The sequence below is a fragment of the Balaenoptera ricei genome, chromosome 15 (assembly GCF_028023285.1).
Source record: "Balaenoptera ricei isolate mBalRic1 chromosome 15, mBalRic1.hap2, whole genome shotgun sequence".
Taxonomy (NCBI): domain Eukaryota; kingdom Metazoa; phylum Chordata; class Mammalia; order Artiodactyla; family Balaenopteridae; genus Balaenoptera; species Balaenoptera ricei.
In genome coordinates, this window is record NC_082653.1 from 23523240 (window position 1) to 23539552 (window position 16313).

Consider the following 16313-nt stretch of genomic DNA (forward strand, 5'->3'; position numbering starts at 1 on the left):
ACCAAGACCCAGGAAATAGCTGAGCACAAGATGTGACTGTTGGAGGAGGGGGGCAGGAGATCGGCGTTCCTAGGTAGCTCTGCAGCACTCGACACTCGGTGTGGACTTGGGAAAACCTGCCCTCTCAGTCTTCAATCTCGCCACCCTTCCCTTGGAGGTGCTAGGTCAACTCCATGTTTCAGGGAGCCTTTAAGTTTTGCTCTCACCCCACCTCCACCCCACCTCTCACCACCTCCTGCCCAAAGGAAAGCATAAGAGGTTAAACCCACCAGTATGCAGGGCCCCTGCTGGACAGGGCCTCTGTGTCAGGGGCTGCCTTGCCGGAACCTGTTCTGTCAGCACTAGTGCCAGCCGGGGACACGGGGCCCACAGGCCAGACTATTTGGGGGGCTGATGATTCAATCAACTTTTCCCAAGTGCTCAGAACCCAGTTCAGAGACCACTCCCAAGGCCTGCAAGACCCAGAAGCCAACCGCTTGGCAGGAAGGGACCCTGGCATCAGTCTGGGCTTTTGTGAGCCTGGGACACATGGGCCAGGCAGGTGCCCCACAAACGTCAGAGACTGTTCTCGTATCTCAACCAATGCCCTCTCTTGGTAGACAGGGAGGAGGAGGCCCAGAAAGAGGCAGGGACTTGCCCAAGGTCACACAGCAAGGCCACGGCAGAGGGGGAACCCCTCAGCCCAGGGCTTCCAGCACCTGCTTCCTCCCACAGCACATTTTCCCAAATTCAAAATCATGCATCCCACAGAGGAGCCGAGAGACACCATCCTCGCCACTGCTTGGAAACTGCCAGAGACTGCGATGAAGTTCTGCCGCTCAATACGGATCACGTGTGTACCTGCTCTGTTCGCCTCTGTGTCCTAGCACGTTGGGCAGTGCCTGGTGTACGGCAGGAACTCAGTGCACACTGGTTGACTAAATCAAGACTCAGTGGAGGATTGAATGGAGGCAGAATCCATTTCTAGGCCCCAGCCCTGAGGATGGGGGTGGGGAGCCGGAAACAGAAGCGAGAAACGGAAGAGGCTCAGGATCCAGGCAGGCTGCATTGAACAAGCAGGGACGCTGCTGGCCTACAGCTTCAGAAATCCTGGGCCCCAGAGTGAGAGACAGGTTGCCCCCAATCACCTTGAATGTATGGACTTAAAGACCTGTGGGGGGGGGGGGGGACTTCCCTGGCGGTCCAGTGGTTAAGACTCTGCACCTCCACTGCAGGGGGCGCAGGTTCGATCCTTGGTCGGAGAACTAAGATCCCGCGTGCTGCGCGGCACGGCCAAAATAAAAGACTTGTGTGTGTGTTTCTGTGACTTGGCAAGGCCACTAAGCCAGCCACTCTGTCATTTAATTCACTCACTTGCTCCCTCACTCTCCAAAACTTATGCGGTAAAAATGAGCGTCAGTAACAATCGTCCCCCACTTCCCTGTCGGTGCTGCCAGACCCAGAGCTGATCCCCGTAGCACATTTGGCCAGGAATTGAGCTCCCAAAGCATGAAGACCTGAGCTAAAATCAGGGGCACGCCACTTCTCCTAAGACTCACAACTGCATTTATAAAATGGAGATGGTGGACTTCCCTGGTGGCGCAGTGGTTAAGAATCCGCCTGCCAATGCAGGGGACACAGGTTCAAGCCCTGGTCCGGGAAGATCCCACATGCCGCGGAGCAACTAAGCCTGTGTGCCACAACTACTGAGCCTGCGCTCTGGAGCCCACAAGCCACAACTACTGAAGCCCGCGCGCCTAGAGCCCGTGCTCCGCAACAAGAGAAGCCACCACAACGAGAAGCCCCCGCTCATCACAACTAGAGAAAGCCCGCACGCATCAACGAAGACCCAACGCAGCCAAAAATAAATAAAATTTTAAATAAATAAATAAATAAAATGGAGATAGTGACGCCTTCTTAAGGAATGCTCTGAAAGCCACATACAGTGATGCATGTGAACATGCTTTGTAAAGTGCCAAAGAGACATAAGAGATTATTCATAACAATAACATTGCCACCACTAGCCCAGCTGGCGCCCAGAGAATCCCAATCTCTAAAGGTCAATGATCATCATCATTATGGCCATCAAAAACTGATAGCAAAATCTATCAGTTATTAAACACTTGAATCTGTCCCAGGCAGGTTGCCTGACTTCTCTCATTTGGGCTCCATAACCCCTGAAGCAAGAATTATTATTGTGTCCATTTTACAGATGGTAAAACTGAGGCATAGAGAAATGAAGTATTCAAATTCACACCATAGGTGGTGGAGCAGGGACAGACTACACCCAAGTCTGTCTGAGTCTGGAGCTCCAGCTCATTCCACTGCCCCGTGGGAGCATGTCACCTTGCTAAAGCAACTCCCCATTTGCCAAAGCCTGATGTGGCCCAAAGCAACATGGTCACTTCTCTGACCCTTGCAGCAGTAACCCTTGAGATGGGTAGGACTGGCTGATTTTGTCGTCCCTGTTTGACAAATGAGGCAACTGACCCCCAGGAAAACTTGGCAACCATGTATCTCAACTCACTGATCATAGAAGAGCAGGAATACAAAGGACTGTGGAGAGTGGATCCCGAGGGGGAAACTGAGGCCTGGAGAGGGAAAGGGACCTGCCCAGGTCATTCATTCAGATCTTTCCTGAGACCTTTCTTCATATGTGAGACACACATATGAAGAAAGCAGTGTCTGCTCTTCTAGTTTTATAATGCTGCCTCCCACTCCACTGCTAGCTGCCCCACCCCCTTTGCATCCAGGGCCAGCAACTGACGCCAATTATTTCCTAGTCTGAGTCTTAGTCCCCAACTTACAAATGGGGAAACTAACTTGGTCAGCAAAGAGGTCTAGAGGCCAACACAGTTGCCCCAGGCCCCCATAAAGCCCAGGAAGCCAGTCTCAGCGCCTTTGCTTCTTGCTGCCCCCAATCCAGGGAGGTCTGGAGGTAGAGAACGTGCCCACACTGTATTCACAGAGTTGTGCAACCATCACCACTAATTCCCGCCTGAACCCCATTTATACTTAGCAAGTGCTGAGCTTCAAGCCCCAGCGCTCCTAGGAACACAGGGCTCCTCCCTGGTTTGGCCCAGATGTCAGAAGGCCAGGGTGCCCCTGGAAGAATTTCTCTGGGGCAGAAGTGGAGCAAAATGTAAACACTCAGTGGACACTGTGTTCCACTTAGTGAAACAAAGTTGTGGATTTTCTGGGAAAGGGGCCCATTATATCAGGCCAGCCCAAGCCCAAGCCTTTTCTCAGCCTTGCCTCTGTAGCTGCCCTGAATGCAACGATTGTGCTGCCCCTGGCCTCAGTTTCCCCATCTGCTCCCTGGGCAGCAGGCTGAAACATGTGCCTCCAACATTCCACAGAGGGATCCTCCCCAACAAATGTCTAATCTCATCCACCTTATCAGAAGATAAAGGCCATCCTCTTATGTCAGCCGAGATTGGCAAGAGCAGTCGGCCCGGGCTGGGTTAGGGGATGATCAGATTCAGAACTGGTGATGAAGCTTTATTCTGCAGGCCTTAGGAAGCTTGAGAAAGTTTGAACTGGGGACATGACCCCCACATACTGGGCCAGAAAGGGGGCTGTCCTTGTAGCCATTAGCAACAGGAAGAAAGGTCAGGATTCCAGACACTGGTTTCTATCTTCTAGCTCTGCTCTGCCACTCATTAGCTGTATGACCTTGGAGAAGTCACTTACCTACTCTGAGCCTCAGTTAACCCTTCCGCAAAATGGGGATAATTCTATCCTCCCTGCCTTACCTCTCAGGATTATGGGGGAAATCTGATGAGATGATGAATAGAAAAGCCCTTATAGGAAAAATATAAGGGACTTTGATTCTGGTCCAGGTGATAAGAGCCATGGCGATGAAGAACACCCCACCCGCCCCAAGAAAAAAATTCCCCTGCCCTTTTCTACCTCTTTTCCCCCTACAGAAATGCTGGAATCCCTCCAAGAAGGATCAGAGAAATCCAGGGATCCCAGAGACAAGAGGGGTCACAGAAGGAATACTGGACATCTGCGTCTTGTCTGGATGACATTTGTGAAGCCTGGCCCCCCCGTCCCCGAGACAGCCCCTCTAGCTCTCAGGCAGGCAGCAAGCCAGGGGAAATGGTCAGTATCCACGTGGGGGAGAGGCTGGGCAACAGACAGGGGAGCCAGAGTCAGCATTTCCGAGCCACCACTGTGAGAGGAGTTTCTGGGCAAGAGCAGGGAGGAGGCTGCTGGGGGTGGGAGGTGCTCCCCTGTTGAGTCTCCCCCACCTCCATCCCTCCTGCAAGAGACAATGATGTCACCTTTCATGTGACAACTGTACCTGTGTCACTTTCCTCCTCTGTAAAATGGGGGTGATAAAGCCTCTGACACACCGTGAGTCCAGTTCAATAAACATGCCTGTCATTCTCCCATCCTGTGAAACCTGCGAGGCTCCCAGTGCTGACATCTTCTTCCCCCAGTTTTCCACCTGAGTTATTTAAAGAAAAATTCTGAAGGCACTTTCAGGACAGAGCCCAGGCCCTGGGGGCGTTATCCATCTCCTAACAAGGTAGATGAGATCCGCTGTGTGTGGAAGGGGCGGGGGGAAGGAAAGGGGGCCTCTCTGTGGGTTAGAGGTACATGCTTCAGCCTGCTGGCTGGGGAGGGGATGGGGAATCCTGCCGCTCTCCAAGGCTCTTAGAAACAATCCTGGTTCCTTGAGCTTGTGTTGCCTGGAGGAAAGGCTGACCCCTGGGCAATGGACCACAGGGGAGCACTCTTCCCATCATTCGCCACCAGGAATGAAGGACTAACACCTGTTGGTGCCCAGATGCCCTTGTCCACCATCTATGTGGGATAAAAGGTGAAGGATCTGGGCACCTGTGTGCAGCTGGAGACGATCAAACTTCTTCACATCTCTGAAGAGAATAGTATGGAAGGAGGGGTCTTTCTGGGAAGCCTGAATGATGGGCTAGTCACCCTCCCCAACCCCAGCTCTTTAGTTCTGGCCAAACTGAACCACTCCTGCTTCTCCCTTCCACGCCTTTTCCCAGGCAGCTCCCTCCTCCTGGAGAGCCCTCCCTGAACCAAACGTCCCAATCCAGCTCCGTCCAAGGCCTAGATCAAATGTCCCCTCCTCCCGGAAGCACATTTTGACTGCTGTGCCCCACGCTGCCCCCCCGTTTCTCTGAGCATCAGTTTCCTGTCCCTCTTCAGTGGCAATGTGCACTGTTGGCTGTGTCACAGCCAACACCTGCACACATTTATTTATTCCCCTCTGGGGGGCACAGGTGATTGCAGTGGTTCCTGGCACAGGCTCAGAGCTAGGCAAACCTGAACTCAAAGGCCAGCTTTGCCATTTATTAGTCACCTGACCATGGGAGAGTCACTTCTCCTCTCTGAGCCTCAGTTTCCTCTGGAAAATGGGGGCAATAATAATACCTACTCCACAGAGCTGTTGTTGCAATTAAATGAGACAATGCACATTAAGTGCTCAGCACAGAGCCTGGCACAGCTTGAGAGCTCAGTAACGTGACTTATTTGTTATGGTGACCCTTCAGGCAAGTTCACAGATGAGTTTTCTTTCTTTCTTCCTTCCTTCTTTCCTTCCTCCCTCCCTCCCTCCCTTCCTTTCTTTCTTTCTTTGTTTCTTTTTTCTTTTTAATAACCTGCACTTTTTTTAAAAAAGAAATATTTATTTATTTATTTGGTTGCACCGGGTCTTAGTTGCAGCAGATGGGCTCCTTAGCTGTGGCTCACGGGGTCCCTAGTTGCAGCTCACCGGCTCCTTAGTTGCAGCACGTGGGTTCCTTAGTTGCAGCCCACAGGCTCCTTAGTTGTGGCATGCAAACTCTTAGTTGCAGCATGTGGGATCTAGTTCCCTGACCAGGGATCGAACCCAGGCCCCCTGCATTGGGAGCATGGAGTCTTATCCACTGTGCCACCAGGGAAGTCCCACAGATGAGTTTTCTTTACATCTCCTGAAAAGCCTACCACAGAGCCACACAACGGATGAATGGATATCTATGGAGGTGGATCTGTGTGCAACATAAGGAAGCCTTTCTCTACTCCCAGAGCAGAATAACCTGGGCCTGGGCTGTCTCTGCAGGTCATGAGCTCTGTGTCACGGAGCAGCATGCAAGTAGATGTAGGATCCACTTGAACTGCTGACAGAAGGCAGTAGACATAGTGATCAGAGCGTGAGCTCTGAAGACAGACTCCTTGGACTTGAACCCCAGCTTCTCCTCTTAGTCAGTGTGTGACCTTCACTAGCTATGCCTCGGTTTTCCCATCTATAAAATGGGGAGAGTAATGGCACCTACCCAAAGGATTGTCATGAGGATTAAATGAAATAATACATGAAAAACAATAGACCATGCTCAGCATAGAGAGAGTAATTCAGTAAACATTACCTATTGTAATCATTGTTGATATTTGTATTACTATTACTGAAGAGAGGAGTTATGGCGCTTTGCAGGCCTATAAGCTATTCATTCTCCTATAACCCAAGATTCCACTAACATGTTCATATGTTCTCATGGCTCTGTCCACTCCCCCTTCTTCTGGTGTTAGCTCTGCTCCTCCATTTGCTACACAGGTAGACACTTGACCCAGGCCTGGCCACTATAGGGAATGTCCCTATCCCCCAGCAACAATGATTGAACCAATCAGAGTCCTTCCCTTGGGTTGATATGTAGATCCTAGAAGAAAAATAGTTCCCTCTTTCTGTTTGGGTTGCTAAGCTGGGGCAGTGGACAGCCAGTTCCTCATAAGGGCAGAGAGGAGAGACAAGCTGTGATGGGAGAGAGATGGAGAGTCTATCTGATTCTTCATCCTTCAGTTCTCTGAACTGCCCCAGGATCCACTGAAGTCCACTTTGAAGTTCAAAGCCACTTTGAATAGAGTTTTTGTCACTTGTTTCTGAAAAATCCAGGCCCAATTATACAGGCTCTGACCAAGACATAGTCTGTGCTGGCCATGGGCCGGGCAGGGCAGAGGCAGTATTATGACTGCTCCTGTGTGTTCCAGCACAATCCCTGTCATCTGGGCTGCAAAGGACAGTCCGCAAAGCATGTTCTAAAGAATCATCCTGACCCAATGGCCTTCACACACTGCTTCCCGGAGCCCTGGGAATCTGCAGAGGCACCTCCAAAAACACCCACAGAACGAAGGGCAGTAAGGAGGGCAACAAGATTCTGTGTAAATTGCTGCCAATTCAACCACAGCAGTTATGTTGCAAATGCGTACGTATCAGGATTCTGCTGCCCCAAAAGATTTGAAATACCTTATTCTAATGGATACTCAGAAGAGTATTAAGAAGTAACCAAGACTGCTGTGTCTACCCCCATTCTCCAAAAAAGAAAACTGAGGCCCAGAAAGGGGCAGTGATGAGGCCGAGGCCACAGAGCAAGTCAGTGTCAGAGCACGCACTTGAATGCAGGGCTCTGGACTCGCAGGCCAAATGAACTCCACTGCACCAGGCTGCCTGTGAAAATCTATCATCTCTCACATTTCCTGTCTCCTCCGGTAGACTGATGGTGGTTAATATCTAGAGTCTCACCTTTCTCAGCTCTGACTCCTACAGAGTTGCCTGCCTCTGAGCCTGGCTCCTTGGAGGGCTCCAGAAGCTCAAGGAACTTGTGGAATAAATGTATGAACCAACCGCGACCTTCCCCCTACCATGTACACATACACTTAGTTCCCCTTCTCCCCACCCATTTGCCCAAACGTCAGGGAAAGCCTGGCAGGCCCCCTCCTGGGAACTCCTAATCCACCTCCTCTGTCCTGGCTGTTCCGTGACTGTGGACAGAGGATTCCTTGTTCGCAGTGCTTCCTGCCCAGAGATCTCTGTGGGGCCCATGCGCTGGCAGGAAAGAGCCAAATCGCTCCTTTTAACTGGCGTTAAAGCACCTCTGTCCCTACCACCCCCAGGAGCAACATGCTCCCAGCTCTGTTTGGCATCTATTCTACCTGCCCTGGCCTGGCTCAGCCCCACCTCAACGCCCATAGCCCCTGCTCCCTACACATACACACACACACGTACGCACACACACACATACGCACACACACATACGCACACACACAGGAGAGTTCCCCTAGGTACAGAGGTGCCTCACATCTAATCAAAAGTAAAAACCAGAGGATTCTAGAATGACAACATCACAGCCCTGGCAGTTGTGCTTTACTAATAACCCCACAATGACATTTGCATAATACTTTGCAATTTCCCAATCAGTCTAACTTCATTGGCCCGGTTCCCTCTCCACACCCTCACCCTGCCAGTGTCATGGAACCCGGGAGGTGGAAAGGGGCTTTGACATGTCCCAGGCCAGCAGTTTGCAAACTGTCTTGCACAGAGCCCAGGATGGGTTTCCATCATTGTCTGAGGGCTGCTGGTGCTGAGGAGTTAGCCAATTAGAGTCCCCCGGCCCAATGCAACTTTGACCACGGCTGCAATCCCACCCCTTTACTGTTTTGTACACTGAGATTCTCTGGGGTTCATTTGAAAAGGGGATTTCACTGCTGGAAAGTTTGAAAGCAACTCATTTACTCTGACCCCACCTCCCCGCCCTGACAATGTATATATGACCCTGAGGCCAACAGAGAGGGAGGTGGCTGCCCCGGGTCACGCAGGAGTCAGTGGCAGAACAGAATGAAAACACCCTCTTCTGAATCTAGTCTACGACCTCACAATGGTTAAGCAAAAGAAAACAAGGTCTGCAAGTCAGCAGATCCGGCTTCCAGGTCCAAGGCCATCCGTCCCCAGCCATGGTGGATGGATCAGCAATTTGGGCAAAGCATGCTGCCTAACACAGAGGTGCTTAATGAATACCCATTGCAGTCCCTCCTCAAAACAAGCCAAAACCAGAGATGACCCTCAGCACTGCCCCGCTTTTTCAAACTCACCAGGAATCTGTGGCCTAGACAAACCCTCTCGCCTCCCCAGCAGTAAAATATATTAAAACAGCCTGAGGGCTGAAAGACCAAATTTGTCCAACCAGAGCAAAAGAGCCAAGATGAGGCTGAGCCTCTGTAACACTCACCCCTGCTGCGACCACACCAGCTCCCTGGAGGTAAGGACGGCAGTCAGGCACCTGGAAGGAGGAAAGTGTTAGCACCGCCGAACTGAGTTCGTGGACCCAGCGTGGAGCTGGAAACTGACAGGCTGGCATTTGACTCTCTGAGGAACCTTTGTGAAGTTGCTGAACCTGTTACACAGAAAGGCCTGTGTGACTATGCAGAGCAAAAGGGAAAGTAACAAATATGAAACTGGAGCGGCCAGGAGGGGCCAGGCCATGAAGGGCCTTGGAGGCCGAGGTAAAGAATTCAGTCCTGAGACTAAGAGCAATGAGAAACCATTGACCTGTAGGGTCGAGAATGTACTGGAAACAGGCAAGAGTAGCTTTAGGCATGTGAGTTAGGAGGCTGTTGTGGCTGTCTGGGGACATGTGACAAGGGCCCAGGCTAGGGTGGGGACAGCAGAGCTGGGATGAGGTGGATGGATTCCAGAGCTCTTTGAGTGGTGGTATCTCCAGACTTCGGCAGTGGACCAGATCTGGGGGGATGAGGGAGAGAGAGGTCTGCCAACCCCTCAGGCGCCTATTTCATGTCAGTCCCCTGGTCTCCAGCACCCAGGACGAGACACACCCATTGTTCTCTCAACCTGGCCTATCCTTAACTCAGTTTCCCCATCTGTCAAATAAACATGGTTGTGCCCTGATGGCACATTGGTTAAGAATCCGCCTGCCAGTGCAGAGGACATGGGATCAATCCCTGGTCTGGGAAGATCCCACATGCTGCAGAGCAGCTAAGCCCGTGCACCACAGCTACTGAGCCTGCGCTCTAGAGCCCATGAGCCACAACTACTGAGCCCGCGTGCCACAACTACTGAAGCCCGCGTGCTCTAGGGCCCATGTGCCGCAACTACTGAGCTCACGTGCTGCAACTACTGAAGCCCACGCGCCTAGAGCCCATGCTCCGCAACAAGAGAAGCCACCGCAATGAGAAGCCCGTGCACCGCAACGAAGAGTATCCCCTGCTCGCCACAACTAGAGAAAGCCCGCCCGCAGCAACAAAGGCCCAACGCAGCCAAAAAATAAATTAAAAAAAAATTAAAAAGTGAAATAAAATAAACACGGTTGGACTCAGGGGTCCCTAAGGTCTTTTTAGCATTAATGTTCTGTTCTGGTCTAATTCACTCACAGAGTACTTAAGCCCCTTTTCAATCATCTTTAAGCCCCAACTGCAGGCCTGGCCAAGTACACAGTGGGCAGGATCGTTGGGAGGGAGAAACCTCGGGGCCCCTGGAGTCACACACTTAGAACAGTAATCTCCAGGTGGGATGAAGTATTTCCGCTTCACATAGAACACAAGAACTGAGCAAATAGGAAGACCACCTGGGCTGAGGTTGGAACAGCAGAAGCAGAAGCTGTGTGCCAGAGCAACTTATTCCTGCCCCCGCTCCAGAGGCTGGCAGGGGCCTCAGGACATTGCCACTGCAGCTGTAACATCCATCACCCAGCAGCTTACAACCTGGTTCCCCATCCACTGTTTCCCAGAGCCCAGGCTCACCCTGGGGGCCAGGTACCGAGGGACCCGGGAGGCAGTGCAGGACAGTGGTTTAAGCTGGGGCTCTGCAGCCACGCAGACCGGTTTGAATTCTGCCCCCACCTCTCTCTAGCAAAGTGGCCTGGGGCAAGTCACCTCACTTCTCTGAGCCTCGGTTTCCTCATTTGGAAAACAGGAGTCGTAGTGTCTGCTTCCAGGGCTAACGGGAGGATTAAATGAGATGCTACATGTGGAGAACTCAGCACAGTTCCTTAACACAACAATCCAGGAGGAGCCGCCATTTACAGATGTGAACACTGGGACCCAGGGAGTTGAAATGACTCACTGAAGATTAGAGAATCAGCACAGGGGTGAGACCCAGAGCTCAGGTTCTTAACTGCCAGGTTATACGCTAACCATTTGAGTTCCTCTTTTTTATTTATTTTTAAAATTTATTTATTTTATTTATTTTATTTTTGGCTGCGTTGGGTCTTCGTTGCTGCGTGCGGGCTTTTCTCTAGTTGCAGCGAGCGGGGGCTACTCTTCGTTGCAGTGCGCGGGCTTCTCATTGCGGTGGCTTCTCTTGTTGCGGAGCACGGGCTCTAGGCACACGGGCTTCCGTAGTTGTGGCACACGGGCTTAGTTGCTCCGCGGCATGTGAGATCTTCCCGGTCCAGGGCTCGAACCTGTGTCCCCTGCATTGACAGGCGGATTCTTAACCACTGCGCCACCAGGAAGCCCCTGGGTTCCTCTTTTTTAGATGAAGACGTTGAGACGAAAAAATTACAAGTGACTTGACCAGAGCCACAGAGGGAATTCATGGTAGAAGAGGGATTTGAACCTAGGCCTCCTTGATGAAAAAGCCCCTGGTCTCCCCCACGGCTATCCAGAAAGTAGATGTGTGTGGAGAAGCTTCAGATTTCAGGGCCCTTTAAACCTGGAACAGGGACAAATGCAAATCTGGGCAGATGGAGTAAGGGTGATGGTGAAGCTACCTTGAGAGGAAACCAGAAGGAGCGGGTGAAACAAAAGCCTCTTTCTCAGCACTCACTGGGGACTGGGCAGGAGAGGAGGGGCTGACAAGCAGGGCCATCCGTCCCGCCAGGGCCGAGCTGAGGGCTGGATCTAAACAAACAGAAACAGTTCCAGCTTGGCCACCAACTTGCTGGCTGATCCTAGGGAGGTCACACACACATACACACACTCAGGTCTCTGTTTCTTCAACTCAAGAATGAGACAGTTGTAATGAATGGTGTCGAGATCCCTTGCAGTTATAGAAGACTATTCATAACCATTTCTCATGAGCGCCAGACTCCTGGTCAGGCCCTGCTCTCACGAGCCCCAGAGGGGGCCTCTTAACGCTGGCTCCAATATTCCTACAATAGGCAAGGGAAGTCCTGCATTCAGGTTCTGGCTATATAGCCAGGTCACTTCCCCTCAACAGGCCTCACCTTCCTCATCTATAAAATGGGCACACATCTTTGCCTGATCACCTATAGAACCAGAAGATCCAAGGAGCTTCCCCTAAAGGCAAGCAATCCCCATCGCAGCTCCCACCCTCAAGCTCTTTTAACTTCTCCTTTCCCTCTGACCCATGTCCCATTTGGACAAATGGAATAACTGAATCCAAGCTGACAGATGCAACAGCAGTAGCAACAACTCCCACAACCAGGAGTAGTAGTAACCACTGCCACAGCTAAGACTCGGCCGTGCAAATGTGCAGGCACTGTGCTAAGCGTGCACTTGGATTATATCTCAGGTGATCCCCTCCATCAACGAGATAAATCCCACCCGTAATCTAGATTTACAGATGATAGACTAAGGTTCAGCAAAGTGAAGTGACTTGCCTAAGGTCACCCACAGAGCAAGTGCGTAGCATGGCCACCCAGACAGGGGCTCTTCATCTGACACCAGAAGCCCTGATTTTATCCTTGAGGCTATGGAGTTATTCTGCGTAACATTCCACCATGGAGTGTGGCCCAGGTATGGGGGGTGGTGAGTGGGGGAATATCTCGACTTCACCTTCACCCCCAAACCTCCCCAAATAACTAGGCTCTATTTTCTTGTATGATTATTCAAATATGTCCAACTCAACTTAGGCTAGAACAGCGCTGTCCAATCGAGACATAATACAAGCCAAATATGTAATTTAAAATTTTCCAGTAGCCACATTTAAAAGAGTACAAAGGAATGGGTGAAATTAATTTTAATAGTATATTTATTTAACATGTAATCAATATCAAAAGTATTATTGAGGGAATTCCCTGGCAGTCCACTGGTTAGGACTCTGTGCTTCCACTGCTGGGGGCCCGGGTTCAGTCCCTGGTTGGGGAACTAAGATCCCGCAAGCCTCGAGACCCACCCCCCCAAAAAAAGAAAAAATCCAAAAGTATTACTGAAATATTTTACAATCTTTTTTTTCATACTAAATCTTCTAAATCCAGTGTACACCTTACACTTACAGCACATCTCAATTCTGACACTAAATTTTCATCAGATATTTAGAGTCTCTTCGCCTTTACAGTTGAAAAAGTGTTTGTACAAATCTAAGTTCACAGACATACATAGAAGTTTTCCAATAACTGGAGTATTCTTTCTACTTTTTAAATTAATTAAAATTAAATAAGATTACAAATTCAGTTCCTTGGTGACACCAGCCACATTTCAAGTGCTCAGTAGTCTCACGTGGCTGGTGGCTACTGTATGGGGCAGCTCTAACGGTCAAGTCCTAGAGGGCGGGACTTGTGGCCTCCTTGGCCCTAAGCCAGAGCTAGGCCTCCCAAAATAAAGTTGAATGTCAACAGAATGGTGTCTACTCATTCCAACCCCCTACGGAGCATGATATTAATATTTACCTCTGGTGCCTTTATACTTACAGCGCTGGTGACAAAGGGACAGAGTACCCATTGCTCAGATGGCACTATGGCTCCGAGGGATGGGCCACCACTCCAAGGTCCCCCAGGTTTGACCCACAGCCTGTCTGACTTGGAAGCCTAAGCTCTGTCCCTAAAGCTTGCCAGGGGCCCGGTCTGGGGCTCAGGCTTCTAGCCTTTGCCACTAAATTCCCTCCTGTCCCAGTCTAAATGGCAAAGAATGGTCCCTAACAGGACACCCAGTGAAGAGGGGAAAAGGGAAGGCAGTGGCATGGGCTGCACTGGGTGATGGTCCTGCACACGGGGCTTAGGCCACTGGGGTACGATTCCCAACCCTCCCCACCCTTACCCAGCAGGAGGCAAAGCCAGCAAGGTCCACTGGCCGCCTGCCCTCTGGGTTGGGTCTCCGAGGCTCGGCGCCAGGCCCTCCCCCACATCTCGCCCAAGAACACTCACCCAGAGGCCCCTGGACTAGGGCCAGAGCCTGTACTCACCTCCCAGGGTCACCTCAGCTGGAGTCAAGGGAAAGGATCCAAGAGGCAGTCCACCCCCCACGCCGCCCCCCCGGGGAGGAGGGGAGGAACAGGCCCTGGCGGCAGATTCCAGAGTAGGGAAAGGGTGGCAGGTATAGGCCAGAAAAACCTGGGCAGCTCCACCCCTCTCCTGGGGAGCACAGCTAGCACTCAGCCCCCTCCCTCCAGCCTAACCAGGTGAAACTCTCGCCAGTTATTAGGTTTAACAATTAACTCTGATTGGTTTCCATTTCAGCAGGAGGCAGTTCCAGCAAAAAGTCCCATCTGGGGTAGGTGGACTTGGAAGGGGATAGAGGGGAAGGGCTTGGTGTGAAGGGAGAAAGGGGTGGTTAGTGAAGCAACCCACCTCCTCCTTCCGGTCCCAACCTACCAGTGTGGGGCAGCTAAGGCGTGACAGCATAAGTTCTATAAGGTCACAGACAGCGCCTGGCACATAGTAGGTGCTCAATAAATATTTCTAATTAACAAATAAGGGGGTGGAGTGATGGAGGAGAAATGAAGGAAGGCAAAACTTCACTTGTCCTGGGTCCTTGCTGAGACCAAGCTGGGCTGAGAACCAGGAGGGGAGCCACCCAGGACATGCCGGGAAATGGCTTTGAAGTCCCCCAGCCCTGGCGCTGCTCTTCCTAGCTGTGACCTTTGCAGCCCTCCTTCTTCCCCATAAACAAGGGGTGACGGATAATACTACGGTATCACCTACAGGGCTGTACAAGGCCAGGCCCAAGAGGCTGGGATGCTCTGTGCCGCTGTAATTCAGCCATGTCTCTCGCTGCTTGGCAGCAGACTCCTCTTCTCAGGCCACCCCCTGAACTCCCCCACATCCCAATATTCCCCTGGATCCCACCTATGTGGCCCTTTTCCTTTCCAGGAAGGAAAGCCTGGGATGATGATGGCTCCAGCCCACTCACATCCCACTCACCTGGGATCACACACACACACCCTGGCAACAGACGGCTCCTAATTTGGCATTTGTTTGTCATTTACACCCCTCCCTGGGCCCCCTCCTCGGGCCCCCTCCTCACCCTCTTCCCCCAACCCCTAACCCAGGCCTACAAACGACAAAAGCCCCACACCAGGCTGGCGCTAAACTCACTGTGGCCCGTTCACTCTGCGTTCTTGGGCGGGGGCTCCCGCTTCTGGACCTCTGCTTCCCATCTGTGTAATGTGGAGGTGAGGGGGCGTGGATTAAGAGATCGCTTCTCCTGATATTTAGAGATTCTGACATTTCTGGGATCAGTTTGCGTTTTAACTTCAGACAGACCAGAGTGCAGATCCTGGCCAGGGAAACAGGCAGCCTTGATATTACGAGAAAGACTCTGAGACAGGCCTGCAGAGGCCCGGAGCTGCAGCTCACCCCTGAGCATTCTCAGCTCAAGCCTGGGCAGAGGGACAAAGGCCCTGCAGGCTCACTGGGCTCTCCTACCTCCACCATAAAGCCCCAACTTTTTATTTCTGCCCCACCTTTCCAGTCTTCTCTCTGTCGTTCTCAGTAGCGGCATCATGAGCTACCATTCCCCCAATTTCTTCCTGGTGAAACAAAGCTTGAAGCTCCCCCTCCATCTGAGGTGCTGACCCTAAGGCCCTTCTAAGTGGAGATTCTAGAACTGCCTCGGCTTCCACCCCGCCCTTTCCTGCATCCTGCCCGCATCGCTCCAAGAATGCGCCCCACTCTCCCATGCCCGGCCTGGCGCTAGCCTCCTTTATCTCCACAGGGAATACCTGTCTCCCTGCTCCCCACGGCCCCCTCCCGCTTCTTGCCCATCCAGCTCAAACCTCCAGCACGGAGTCTACACTGATCACTCACTCCTCAAGTCACTCAGCCATGTCTCTCCCAGACACTGCTCCCCGGAGGAGAGGCTTACCAGCCCTATGTGACCTTAAGACCCTGCAGACCAAGGAACTCCCGCAATTATTTTTCTCTGTCCCTCACCCTTGCCCCCCAGCACCGTGAGAACACAGTAGGTGCCTGCTAAAACAACGATGATAACCATTACCTGAAAAATAATGAATTATAATTGCTTATTGACCATTTATTCTTTACAATGCTCAGATCTCAGCATTTTACACGTATCATTTCAGTTCATCCTCCCAAGTCCCCCGTAGACTTGTCATTCCTACCCCTTTGTCTTCAACTGAGGAAACTGAGGCTCAGAGAGGTGAAATGATTTGCCCAAGGTCACATACCCAGGAGATGGCAGAGTCATAAGACTGGAATTTAAGTTCTTATCCACCGCCCTACTTGGCCTTCCTCCAATCCACACATAAAGGAGGGGATATGTGAGAAGCTGTGACCTGCCAGTGATGGGGCCATGGGGGCCCCACAGAAACCAGCCCAGCCCAGGGCCAGAGGCAGATTCCGTAAATAAAACTTCACAACCTTCTATTGCATACCTACTCTGTGCAAAGCCCTATG

The 16313-nt window shown here is 51.6% G+C and overlaps 1 protein-coding gene across 26 annotated transcripts in view; it reads right to left on the bottom strand.

Annotated features, from left to right (window-relative positions):
• EPB41L1 (erythrocyte membrane protein band 4.1 like 1) overlaps positions 1-16313 on the bottom strand; it is a 137949-nt gene that overhangs the window by 96736 nt on the left and 24900 nt on the right. For 24 of the 26 annotated variants that reach the window (XM_059896673.1, XM_059896670.1, XM_059896672.1 and 21 more), the window contains one exon: positions 8991-9041. The exons of 1 other annotated variant lie outside the window; for it this stretch is intronic. The gene's annotated coding sequence lies outside the window, so the exon portion shown is untranslated. Of the gene's footprint in view, positions 1-8990; positions 9042-13861; positions 14012-16313 lie in introns of those variants that run through there. One more of the 26 variants, XM_059896674.1, reaches the window with a different exon arrangement.